This window comes from Corvus moneduloides, chromosome 4, assembly GCF_009650955.1.
Source record: "Corvus moneduloides isolate bCorMon1 chromosome 4, bCorMon1.pri, whole genome shotgun sequence".
NCBI classification, from domain to species: domain Eukaryota; kingdom Metazoa; phylum Chordata; class Aves; order Passeriformes; family Corvidae; genus Corvus; species Corvus moneduloides.
The window spans coordinates 12002991-12015036 of record NC_045479.1 but is presented as its reverse complement, the minus strand read 5'-3'; positions in this window follow the sequence as shown (position 1 = coordinate 12015036).

The window sequence follows — 12046 nt, the reverse complement described above, 5'->3', positions numbered from 1 at the left end:
CATTTTTTCCCAGTGGTTCAAACACTGTGAACCTTTTCTGGAAAAGGAACAAAGGCCAAGTTGGGTTTTCAGTCCCTTGAGCTGAAGTTGCAGGAGCCTGGGTGGCTGTACAGGTGCTAAAGAAGGAAAAGGCCCCTTGATGATATTGAAACCTCATGGTACAGAAATAAGACCTAGCAGTTTTAGCTTTCTGCTCAGCTTTATGAACAGCATTTCAAAGCAACCTGATATCAACATAAATAACACTGCAATAATGTCCTTTAATTGCTTTCCGTTCCTGTATTTTCCCTCTTCTCCTTTGACAAACTAGGAGATAACAGCTACTTTTTTTCCTTAAGTTAGTTGATACAATATTGGTACTTTATGCTTGATGAGCTGTAAACTTAAGATGGAAGGGGTCAAGAATCCAGGTTTTATGTTAATATGCCTAGATCCGTGGGTCTGAGTGATATAACATGACCAGAGCTGCAGATTAAAGTGAGCAGATTATGCTGCTGTGATAAAGTCGACGCACACAGCACATGTCACATTGCCACTTACGATTGCCTCTGGCTGAATTTAGGGGATATGGCATGACAGTGTATGGATCATGAAGCCAAACCAAATTTTGAGTGCCTCAATTTCCTGACAAGCGGTATTTTAGCAGTAGGATTCCCCCATACTCCCACGCCCTTACTGCATTCATAAACTGAAGTCAGTATTTTGATTTCAGACTAAATTATGATGTTTTAAATTTGAGGTTTCTGTATTGAATTGTCATTAGTAGGATTTTCTCCCTCTTTGTCTCCCCTAAATGATGTCCCCAACTGCCCTTCATGATAAGTTCTCCTAACTACATTTTCAATAACACCAGAAAGAAGGAGGTTTCTGTCCTTTATTACAGAATGTATTTCTAAGGTTCATTTCTTTCCTTTCTATAGAAGATGCACATACAAAGTTGTTACAGAGCAGCACCAATTGAAATACTATTTGAGTTTGAGAAGATCCAATTACTAGTGTAGAAGCAGCAGGAAGACCTAGAGGCTATACAAAATCATTATTTTTTATAAGTCATACTCATAGTTCAGTGAGTCTGATGTTTATTTCTAGGAGAGACTTATACCATGTGCTTCATCTAGAGGCAAATCTCGTTGCTGATCTCATTCCTTTTGCTCTTGGCAGTAGCTTAAATTAGCATCACCATGAAAACTGAGACGGGAATTCAACAAAAAGCCATGGCTAGTGCTGGACTTTTCAGTCTCTGAAGAATGTCCATGCTGTTTGTGCTAAATTCAAGTTTGTAGTTCACTTGGCCTACCTATGACAAAAAGCTGCTACGGTGTCCAATTCATCCCCTCATCAGGAAAAAAATAGTTGCTTTGCCAAAATATCAACCCTAGTACAGGCTGGGAGAAAAGTATTGGCAGGCAAACAGAAACCTCAGTGAAGGTTTATGAACAGCAGTTGAAGGAGGGGGGATGGAGAGATGTGGGGTTTTTTGAGACCACAAGGTGGGCAGGCAGTATTTCAAATAACTTTCCATTTTCATTCTTCCCTGTCACACCACTCAGAGAGGAGAGGGAAGATGGTAGGTTGGGTTGGGGATGCTTCCACGTGAATGGAGCGACTTCCCTTCCTCTTACAGAGACAAAATAACCTCATTCCCTCTCATTTATGTAAGATGCAGGTGCATAGTTGCCCAGACTCTGTCAGCAACAGGGTGGTTTATGCTGAGAGACAATCTTAGGTGTCATTGTCACAGCACAGAGGGGGCATTACCTTAAGGCACAGAGGATGAGACCTTCATGCTTGCCTGGGAAATAAGACACCAGAAAGGTGTCCTGGGAGAATCATCCCCTGGCCCTCCTCCCTTCTCCAGAACCTTTCTGCAATTTCTGCTGACCAGTATTCACTCCTGGCTCCTGCCTGAGGGTCAGTATGAGCCATTGACATGTGTGGGACTCTGTTTGGCAGTAGAAATGGTTCATTTTTGGCCAAATTGAGCCAAGTGTGCCAATTTTACCTCTACGACCTGAAACACCAGGCACTGTCAGACATAATTAATGACTCAGAAAGAGAAATACTAAATGAAAAAGGAATGTGAAAATATCCTGTTATTACCACATTGACTTTTATAAGGAGCATGACACCATGATAAATGATAATCCAATTCATCCCTGATACAAAAGAAAAGTTGAAATCCTCCACTGAGTTATAACTGTAGACAGTAACACAGCTCCTTATACATCTTGAGACACTCTGTTGTTTATTTGAGAAAATTGACTCTGTTCTTGACATTTGCTCTTATATTCGAGGCACTAAAGCTCTGGAAATCTGGAGAGACAGTTTCTTAGTAGTTTGGGTTACAAAAAAATCCATGGACATCCAGCCAGCTGTACAGTCCAACCAACAAAAAAAGCCAAATTTATTGCTAATTGCCTAGTCTAAGCTAGATAAGCTGAATATCTGCTATTTCACATTTTCACTGGGCTAAATTCATTTTTTAAAATTTTTTTTCCCTAGCACAGGTTGTAAAAGGAATAGTGGAAATTATTGAATGTTTTCACTGACCAGAACAGAAGCACTATCTTTCATTCTTTAATCTCCTCCTTTAAAAAAAAAAAGAAGTTGGCAACTTCAGACTGATTTTGAAGGCAAAAGTTGAAAAATCTTGTTTGAATTCAGCATATTTCTATTATAACATAGTTTCAATTTTTAAATCGTCAGCCAAATCAGTGAAGAGTTGTGACTGTCCAACAAATGCATATTTGGTAAATAAGTAATTAGTAAAATTTATGATTCTGATTCACTCCACTCTAGATACTGTTTGTCGCAATTTCCTAAGGTCATTCTTTGTTTAGAAATATGGCTGACATTCATCTGTTTGTAAAGTGCACATCTAACCTTGAATTACATAAGCAATTGATGAATAGCCACTAACATTTCCACAAGTGCTGCTACAGTACATCCCCTCTGATATGAGGCTCCCACTGGATTAAATTTTGGGCACATAAAGTTAATCTCCCTGTCTGGAATCCCTCATAATAGGAGTGCTTTAAAAAGATGAGAGTTAAAGAAGAAAACACCAAGATCTGCTTTGTCAGAAGTTTAGTGCTGAAACAAAGGCAGAGTGAATGATTTTCTCAAGAAATCTGTAAAGATCAGAAACTGAACCAGCATCTCCCAGGGCCCTCTGTGGTGCCTAACAGGACAATCCTTCCTGGCAAGGCAAGGCAAACCACACTTGTTATTCCATCCTTTCCCAGCTCCCTATGTGGGGAAGCTGCTGAGCCAAGGATCACCTCTGTCCCCATGGGCACAGCGTTGATTTTGGAGGCTGCCGCAGGACAGGACGAACAGCCCGAATAAAACAGCACTTTGAGAAAAGAGTTCATGATTTAGGCACTACTGGTACCTCCCTGGAGTGCTTAAATTGTAGCTGAAATCAGGAGTGTATAGCAATGACACATCATTGCTTTTATAAATAATGACAGGCTCAGAGGCATATGAGGATCTGAGTTATAATATTCTGATGAAAGGGTCTGTATTTATATTCTCATAAAAAAAAGAAATCTCTTTGGAAGGCACTTATCACAATAAGTTCTTTTTTATTTTCTTTTTTTTGTTTTTCCTATTTGGAATGTTGTGTTCTTTGGGAGATTTCAAGTATTGATTTACAATAAAACTCCCAGGAAGAAACTCACAAAGGGAGAAGAAAAAATTTTCAAAAAGAGAAATTACATGGAAATATGAGAGAAAGAAAATCTATTTTTCTCCTAGCTGGCATTCAAATAGAATGGATATAGTTGTTTTTAAGAATATTTATTTGATAAAAGTAATCCAGCTATTTATGAGAAAAGGAAAAATGAGAGATCATGAGGAAAAAAGTAAGGGATGGACATTTAGCTAAATTCTTATCTTTCATTTTAATTAACAAGAAAATAATCTGGTAGAATAATGGTCTTCAGATTGTGAATCCAAGAACTGTGCCCCCCTTCCCCAAAAAATACCTGGAATTGTTGCTGTCTGCACGGATTGTATGTAAATAAATTTTAACTACAACATATTTTGCTCTTTCTTAAGCAAGCTTTTACTCTCTATAGCAATTTTACTCTATATTTATGGTCTTTGGTACATGATAATGAGCTGAGCCATATCCCATCTAGAGTGACACAGAGAAAGTGTGTGGAAAGCTGTTTCAAGGAGGCAGATACTGCTCTTTTAGGCAGCATCTCACACCTTATGCAGCAACTTACTTATGCACCTCACTAACAAAACCAGACCTGCAGTTCCAGCCACATTTCAGTCACCAAGAGCCTTTTCCCAGGAAACAGCAGGAGACTGGTCTGATTAATTAATATTTGACACTACTGATCAACTTTGCTTCCAGCTTTTTCAATGCTTTGTGAAAAGGTGAATACTCATTGAGTATTACAACAGTAGTAGAACCTTAGGAAATGGTCAGGAAAACCCCTTTCCCTTTCCTTTTCCCTTTCCCTTTCCCTTTCCTCTGGTTTCTTTCCCATGGAATGTTTCTCTAGGTGTTTCCAACAGAGCACAAAGTTTTCTAAAGAGGAGAAGAAAGTTGGGTGAGAGAGGAGCTTCAGAATAGCTAGGGTCTGAAAGAGTTTTCAAAATCCTTCCAGCTTCTGGATAAAACCCCTGATTTCAGTCATTCTAAAACATAAACATGTGACCGCCAGGATTTGTAGGAAGACCTGTGCTGGTTGGTGTTTTGTGACCATCTCAAGAGAAAGGGGAAATAACCTGTGAATAAACAGGGATGAGCCTCAGGATTCTCAGACAGGAGTCTTCTCATATGAGAAATGATGATACTTGAACCTTCCAGACAAAGGAAGCATGAAAGCCTCGCTGAGAAAAATCCCTTTTGGATAAACCTCCTCTGAAAACATGAAGTATATATGAATCATCCCTTCATCAAATGAAAACTGAACTGTAAAATCCTGAGAAATGACATTTAACTCTCACACTGTTTGTGTGGATGCTGCCAAAACTGAAGACTCAAAACTGCTTTTGCTCATCTAATGAAATTCTTGAGGAGAAAACTAAAATTCATAGCAGTATTTTGTTAAGTTCTACTGCCTGTGGTAGAATAATTTTCTAAGTTCTTGCATGCTCCTAGAAGGAAAGCTGAGGTAACCATAGTGGTACTCTGTATTACAAATAAGAATTGCTAAGTGCTCATTTTTCAGAATCCCAGCCCGTTAGATTTCTTACAGAAAACCTCTTTTATGGATCTGCTTTTTTTTTTTCCTAGGAAAATGCAAATTAAGTCATCATGACAACATTTTATTGTGCGCAAAATTAGCTCTATTACTAAATCAGACAAGAATTCCAACAGAAACAGATATAACAATAGTTTAGCAAATAAAATCCTGATGGCTCCTTCTTCCCCTGCTTAGAAAATGAAGAAAGATTAGCCAGATGTTATGGCAGGTCCTGCATTGTTGGCAGTATAGTGCGAAACTGTGGATTTTAAGGGGAACTAAATATCGCCATTCTGCCTATTAAACTCATTCTCTTTTAACCCTGATAATGTTCTTTGTATATGAAAAGTACCTGGAAAGGGAGGATCCCAAGCATCTATCCTTTATTTATCACAGATTTTGATTTTATACCCACGTCACAACAGCTGTGCCGTAGTTTCTATGGATTAGGAATTGGAAAGAGCTGATAACTTTCAGGACAAATGATCATAATTAATCTCTGAAAGGATAGAAGGTACAAGGGTAGTAAATTCTGTTCCTACCTAACTTGAGGCCCTGACAAATTAGACACTTAGCTGATGTGCTTAAATTAGAAACAAGGTCATGTTGGGTTTCCCACATAGTTAATTCATGTTTCCTGAGGGAGGTGCAGCCCACCTAGGAAATGAATCACCCACTGGAGGTTCACTGACTGCAAAGGCACCCGCCAAGTGACCTCGATCCAGATATAGATTCTTCAGCCAGGTACTTGAAGTTAGTTTAAAGGAATCCAGGAATCTCTAGGTAGATAGATAAGTTTAGTTTGGAGAGGGAAAAAAGGCAAGATGAAGTGGGAAGTCATGCTGTGTTTAAAGAACCCAGGCACACTTGGTATTTGAAGTCTTGATAAGAAGAAAAATCAAACACCTCAAAGAAGAACTTTGGTCCCTCATTCTTTGTGTCCCGTTTTGGACTCTGGCCTTCCATTCTAGAAAAGAACTCAAGCCGAAAATAAACCCCCCACCCTCCTGCTCTCGTTAGGATGGTTGCTTGCTTGGGAATGTAAGACCACCTGTCCTGGGTCAGACCAAAGTTCTTCAACAAAGGCCAGAACTACTTCCCTCTGGTGAAGCACAAATTTGGAACTTTCTGTGATATTCTTCCAATTTCTAAGAGCCTGTGGCTCGCAAACATCCTTTGTAGTTAACAGCCTTCAACTGTGTTTCTCTTACACTGACCTTCCAAATGCCCTCTCTAAACTCGGCCAGCTCTTGTCACCCACACTTTCTTGGGGCAAGGAACTGCACTGCTTAGCTGCACATTAGGCCTTGCCTTTGTTTCTTCTGATCTTGTGATGTTTTCTGTGCCCATTCCTTCTGCAATCAGCACCAGGAAGCCTTGATGGCCCTTCTCCCCTTCAAAACCTCTGAAAGGTGTGGAGGTAACTACTTGGAGCAAACTCCAGAGTGACTGAAAGGCTTTGGGAATGGTGCCACCTTTTTCTCTCTTTCCAGGCTCATGAGGACACAATTGCCTGGCTTGAAGAAGCTGCTAAAACACAAAAGGCTCGTAAACACCAGTATTAGGGAAGAATGACATGGAAGGGAGAACACTGATGATGGATTAAGGGCAAGAGCTTTGTAGGCAACTGAAAATTTAACATAGATTTCTTAAATGCAACATACTGGAGAACTTCAAAAGAGGTCATTCTGCAACTGCCAGAGTTCCTGAGAGGGCAGAGAAAAGCAGCCTCTGAATCTACGCCTCTGAATCTTCACCTCTACCCACTGCCAGAGGAAGTTTTTACCCTGTTGGATAAAAACAGAAATAATTTCGATGGGTTACTGTCTTCTAAACCAACAGTGAATTCTAAACCTCCGGAACTGATTGGAACATTTTTCAAATTCCCGTTAAAAAAAAAAAAAGAGGATGCAGTTAGTCTGTGTTAAAAAAAGAAATTATGTTAGGGAACACAGTGTATTAAGGCAATTATTTTTAAAAATTTAGGCACAAGACGAGCAAGAAGACAGCTCAGATTTTTCAAGGAGATATGCTGAGCAGTGAAGACTATGTATCTCAATGAACTTTTCAGCCCAGCTGCAATTCCAACTCAGTTACAAAGTGCATCTTTTGCAGAAGCCAGAAAAAAGCTTCAATATTTGTACTGGTTTGTTTGTTTGTTTCCCACCAAGCTCATTTTAGTTGTTACAGTTTTCTACTCGTATACAAAAGCTTAACCAGTGGCCATGACTAACACCTCTCAAAACCTTCTCCCCTCCAAGCACATGCTTTATTATCTCCTGGAATAGGTATAGCAAGTTGGGATGTGAAATGGTCCAGCAAGAGAGAAAAGGTGAATTCCACGGGGTTCTTCTTGAGGGAATGAAATCGTGGCGTGAAGGATGCATTTAAGTCTTGTTATCGGTTTCAGGGAGTTAATGACATGTTGGCAGGCACACCTAACTGGGCAGATCAATAGAGAGAATTTGTTTGCAGATAGTACACTGTTATCTGCACACTGAAGTGCCCCAAAGAGATGGTTTCTCTGCAGGAAAGCACTCACTTTGCTTTAGAGAAGGAGTGCCTGCAGAAAACCCTGCTGTGCCACCCTCTCTGGTTTCTCAGAGTCTACAGGCGCTGGTGAATCCACATTCTGGACTCATCAAAGCAAGCTGCTCTTGCAGAATGGCACCAGGTGATGCATGAATAACCTGAATGATGCACTGTTGGGGGGGGGGGGGGGTGCAGAAAGGAAATAAAGATTTAAAAGGTAACTGAGCTATGGGGTACTGTGATCTCTACCCATCTACAGCTTTTCTTTTTCTTTACTACCTTTAGCTTTCATTTCAGTCTCAGATGCTCCCATTTTGCTCCTGCCCATCCCCTCTTTTTCACAGGCTCAATCCCTTGCCATGTTTTCCCACCTTCTCTCGCCTAGAATTTGAGATTCCCTGTCCCTATTTTATAGTCAGAGCTCCTCAAAAACACTCAGACCTTGAGTATAACGACATAGCACATGACAGGAGTCTTAATAGGAAAGTTCACGATTCAGGGCAATAGGCTTGTTTAAATTCTGTTATTTCTTATGGGAAAGGAAATCATCTCTGCATGTAAAGTCTCTTAGTGAGGATACAGAGCTCCCACAGTGTCAAATGCCTCAGTTCAAGTCTAAGTGTTTGTTACAAGCACTTACATTGCGCTTACATTTGCATTTGGCAAACTTATTAAGAGGAAACAATAATTGATAGGAATAATTTGACATCACCTAAAACCCACCAAACTTTCTAAGTTTCCATTTCCCAAATCCCTCCTAAGTCCTTGCTCTCCAAGGAGAAATGCCAAATGGTCAGAGAAGGTACTGAGCGTTGGAAAAGCTCCAGACCAGGACATCACCTCTGCTCACCGTATCCCCGCCCTGCCTCCATCTTGAATAATGAGGGAAAAAACAAAAAGTCTATATACACACATTTATCATGTATAGGCCTTTCCAGCTTTTTCCTTTTTAATTGACTTTTTTATATCTATACATTAAATCACACACATGGTTGTTGTGATTTCTTTAGTGCTTTGATTCCCTTTCACGGTGCATCTGTCCCCAAACTCCTAAACCAGCCAAACTACAACAGTGCTGGAATTACACTGCAAATGTACAGGTCAGTAATACCTGGAAGTTCATATATCCAGTCCATGTAGATTAGCTGTGCTTTTGCCATTTTCTGGGTTCTGTACTCATGCAGATTTCTCTCTGCTTTGCAATGCCTCGTTAATTTTCTCTGTCTCTTGTGTTGCCACGACTGTTTCCTGTGATTGAGCATCTGTAACCCTCTGAATGGAAACACGTGCAGGGAACAGACACCGGGGATTTTAACATTTCTGCTAGAGACATACTTCAAAAATTTTGCAGAGGAAAAAAGAACTTGCCAGTGAAAACTGAACAAGCACCCCCTCCTATAACACAGAAACTACCAGATATGTCCTAGTAAAAAGTTAAATTAGCATAGAGAAATTTTAGGAGGCCTTCAGAAATAAAAGCAAATGACTCTGTTCCATCTGGCATCGCAGGGTCTATTTCCAGATATGTAGCAAGCTCTGGCTAATAGCAATATGATTTCAAAAAGTACATTCATGTCAGGCTCAATTCCTCTTTATGGACAGGCATTATTTCTGGGAATTAGCTGGAAAAGCAGGCATTTCTCATCTGATTATGGTTGAAAGGCCTGATTAAACAGCCCTTTTGGGTAGAACAGTAGCCCTCTATAATAAGACATGGTAAATTATTAACATCATCCAAAGATTTCTGAGGAAATGAAAGAATTTTTTTCAAGTCTCAGAACACAAGGACCTGCTGGGTTGGACCCCACTGCCATGGGGGGGTTACTTATTCAGAAATTGCCAGGAGCTGTGGTAACACAGCACAGGCACTTTCATCACCAGATGAGAAGGCGGTAAAGGATTTGAAAGTAGGGGAAGCCTGGAGGACTTTTCCTGTCACAGGAATCCACATAGCATTCCTTAAACTTCTTTTTTTAAGAGATGCTTGGAATTTTTTTTGAAGAGTGAAGCTGAGGAAAGCCCTGGGTGGAGCAGGGATGCTGTGCTGTGACTTCAGACTGGGATCTCTTCTCAGCAGTGCTGGCAGACAGATGGTTAGAAACTGATAGGGGCACCATGAGTCTGAAAATGCCTTTTTATTTTTGGATTTTGCATCCAAATCCAATTGGATACGTTAAAAACTTCCACTTATTTGTACTGCTGCATGCAATCCAGTGATCAATGTGGTATTTAGGCTTACACGGAGAAAAGGAGGTTTATCTTCCACCATCTACAAACTTTAGTGTTTCAGCCTGTGCTTAATTCCAGCATTCAGGTCTTGTACTCTCTCACCAGCTTCTCACATCATGAGCTAAAGGGTCTCTGACACTTCCATTATCTTCAGAGGCATTAAGTCATCATCACATTATTCCTTTTGATTTGCTGCTGAAGCACAAACTTTGAGAGTTCCTCTAGACAGCAGACTTTTCAGTCATCCAAGGGGGAATGAATTAATAGTATATCCTATACCCCAGGACACATACATCCAGCTCTACAAATCATTCTTATTGAAGAAATTCTTATTGAAGAAATTCATTCTTATTGTCGCCTCATTCCCAAAATGAGTCAATATTTGAGTCTGAAATTAATGGCAAAATAATGCGAATTGCTAGAAATCTTCCAGCAGTCATGTGATGGAGAACCTCTCTCAAAGGAATCTCCACAGGGAAATGAATGTAATTAAGGACCGAGGTAATAAACTGCCAAGAAATTTTAACGAGTTAGAGAAGCCTTATTTAAACCCTGAGTTCTCCCAGTGAGGTGAATAGGGAGTGTCATCTGCCTCTGAGCTGCTGCAGAAAGAATTTTAAGTACAAAAAATGAACATTCTGCATAAATGCCTCTGTATTTTCTGTTGCTCCCCTGTATATACTATCCTACCATATTAAAAATAAATTAATAACATTTGTAGAGGTCTCCTGTGCAATGCTGGTTGGCACCCTGTCTATCATTCAAAGAAATCCAAGTAGTTACAGATGAAGTGGAATGTGTTCTCCTTTTCCCAGTGCTAAACACTGTTCTGAATTTGTGCCTTCACTCCTGTAGCAATAATTAAAATTAAGAAATTAGATCAGATACCCCTGGACAGCCCCAGGTCCCAGAAGGCCCTTCAACATTTTGCTAATGAAGAAGTGCATCAGCCTGAGGCTCTTTATGGAAGGAGGTCACCCCATGAAAGGGGTCCTGGTGGCAGAGCATGCTGTAATAAGGGATGTTTCTGTGGCTCCCTGATGGCTTTGCAGAAAAATATAAATATCAATTTTATCAGACACACTACAGAGCTGGAGCTGGCAGAGTCCTTTTTCTCCAGTGCCTGAGAGTGCCATAATAAAGAAAATAGGGCAGTGGTTAAGTGTTGCCTGGGACTGTCCAGCAGTTAGGCAGCTGAAGGAGCCGAGAGAGTCACAAGAATAAAAATGGTCTTCAGGAGAAAAATGTCTGTGAACAAATCCCATTTGCTTTGTTTATTTGCTGAACTGCATCACATCAGGTCACCGTGACTCTGGGTTTTAAGAGCTGCAGGGATCGTGCCTGCATGAAGAGTATGATTTTACAGGAAACAGAGAAATAAGCTTGAGCCCAGAATAGAAAAAAGGGTGTTTGTCTGGGGAAGGAACAGAACAGAAGGAGCAGCTTTCCACCCTAGAGAGTAATGAAACAAATTCAAACCCACTTGGAGAGTGCAGCTCCACACAATTGCTTAAGAACCACTGAGACTGAGGAAGGAATTTGAGCCCTTCACTTCCCCCTCTGCCCTCGTTCACTCCTTTCCCTATTATGCACATCTCTTGTTATTTTATAACTGGAACACTCACTCTAATGTGTTATGTCTAAGCTGCATTGTCTGGCCTCGTATTGTGTGCAGCTTTGACAAGCTTTCAGATTGCCTAATTGCAACCTTCTAGCTGAGATCCTGGGAATCAGGCAGCATTCGGGAACATGGAGGGGGAAAAAAGGTACTTTCTAAAGGTCCCTCTGAAAAAATTTAAAAGGCTTCCCCAAATATGCTAGAGTACAAGTCCTTCAAACAGATTGTGATAAATCTTGTTTATCAGTAAAAAAACAACAGCGTATGCTCTTACACAGCCATCACAGAGGAATCCTTTGCTTCTGCTGAAAGTGATGGGGAACAGCAGCATAAAAAAAGCAGCATGGCAAGGGCTGGGTCTGGAGCAGAGAGGGGAGCTCAGCTCAGATTCAGCAGCAGAACCTGTACCAGGAGGGAGCTGGGTTTGGCAGCAACAAGAGGAGGAATACTCTGAAAAGCA